The sequence below is a fragment of the Pteropus medius genome, unplaced genomic scaffold (genome assembly GCF_902729225.1).
Source record: "Pteropus medius unplaced genomic scaffold, Ma_sr-lr_union100, whole genome shotgun sequence".
Classification (NCBI taxonomy): Eukaryota; Metazoa; Chordata; class Mammalia; order Chiroptera; family Pteropodidae; genus Pteropus; species Pteropus medius.
The window spans coordinates 1-1,572 of record NW_024344547.1 but is presented as its reverse complement, the minus strand read 5'-3'; the positions used below and the strand labels follow the sequence as shown (position 1 = coordinate 1,572).

Here is a 1,572-nt window from a genome sequence, read left to right as displayed (position 1 = left end):
GGCGGTAGCAGCGGGGTCCCTGTGCAGTGGGGTCCGGGCCAGGGATGGGGAGAGGGCGCTCTGGGGAGCTCAGCTCGGGTTGTGACCTTGGAGGGTGACCTCCAGGGGAGCCCCCGTAAGGAGCGATGTGACAGGGACCCGTGGACCAGAGAGGCACCGCCCAGGATCGGAGGACATTTGCCGGGTGTGCGGTGCCCGTCTCCCACCAGAAGCCCCCACCGGAGGCGTGAAGGTTTCGATTTACCATTAACACAGAACCTTTCAGAGTCTTTGCCCCCGCAGACCGCAACAATGAAAGTATTGCTTCTTAAAACAGGAACTAGGTATAATTTTTACTTCGAAATGGAAAAATAAAGCCAAAAAACCTTAAAAGGAAAATGGATTCTAATCCTCAACTAAATTCTCCCTATGAAAGCAGCGTTAGATGGGAGACGGTGAGGTGAATAGTGTCATGAGGGTTTGCCACGGGGACGGCAGAAAACGGGAGGCTCGGGAAAGAGGTCGCGAAGGACCCCGGGGTGAAACGAGGCAGCGTGCCTCAGACTGGCCTGCGATCTGTCTGAAGAGGAAACAGTTTTCACAGACCTTGTTTTGACAATTGTTTCTTCTTTTTTTTTATTTTTATTTTTTATTTTTTACGCCTAGAGCACCCGGTCTTCCTAGGTGGTCTCCCATCCAAGTACTAACCAGGCCCGACCCTGCTTAGCCTCTAAGATCAGACAGGATTGGGCTTGTTCACGGTGGCGTGGCTGTAGACAACTGTTTCTTAATGATAGTTAAATACACTAAATGCAGAACTCAGAGCACTAAATGTAAATTCTTTATGTTCAGAGCTCACAGATATCAAGCTTGCACGTTCAATTCGAAGAAAACTTACACTACCAGTAAAATTCCAATTTAAAATATCAGATGACACTGTTTCGGTGACACCAGATCACAAGTGCTGTGTTTCATAGTTAAAAGCTGTGTTTTATGTTTTGTGGGTATGGATTTAACTCAGAAGATTTGAAACCTCACAAATCATTTTAGTCGTTGTCATTACCAAGTCCATTCTTTTTAACCAGAATCTATTACTTCAACATGTCGAAATAATTTAACAGTACATCCCTGAAAAGTAACAAATGCCATTTCATTTACCACGGTCCTCATTGCTAATCAGCTCTCTTAAGTGGGCGCACGTGAAGGGTCTGAGCGGTGTTTCCGCCTGCGTGGTAACGTGGTGCCCACCTGCCTCCGCCCGCCGCACGACCTTCGCACTGACTGGTCCCTCCTGTCCCCAGATATAGCCCCACTCTGCTCCCCTGTTTCACTCAGGTCTCTGCTCAGATGTCACCTCAGAGGGTCTCCCCTGACTCCCACGTGTAAATCGGTCGCCCTGCCCTGTTTTCCTTCACAGCATTTCCTCCACCTGACGTAGACGTATTCGCTTATGCACCTGTCGGCCACCCGCTCCTCCCCTCCCCAACTAGGACACAACTCGGGGAACCGAGACTCTGTCTTGTTCACGTCCAGCAACGAGGAACACATATTTCTACCTGCTAAACAAGGGGGAAGTAAAACAATGCAAAATCG

At 49.0% G+C, this 1,572-nt stretch overlaps 1 pseudogene; it reads right to left on the bottom strand.

Annotated features, from left to right (window-relative positions):
* Positions 1–638: 638 nt before the first annotated feature.
* On the bottom strand, positions 639–757 carry LOC120610806 (uncharacterized; annotated as a pseudogene).
* Between the last annotated feature and the right edge of the window lie 815 nt (positions 758–1,572).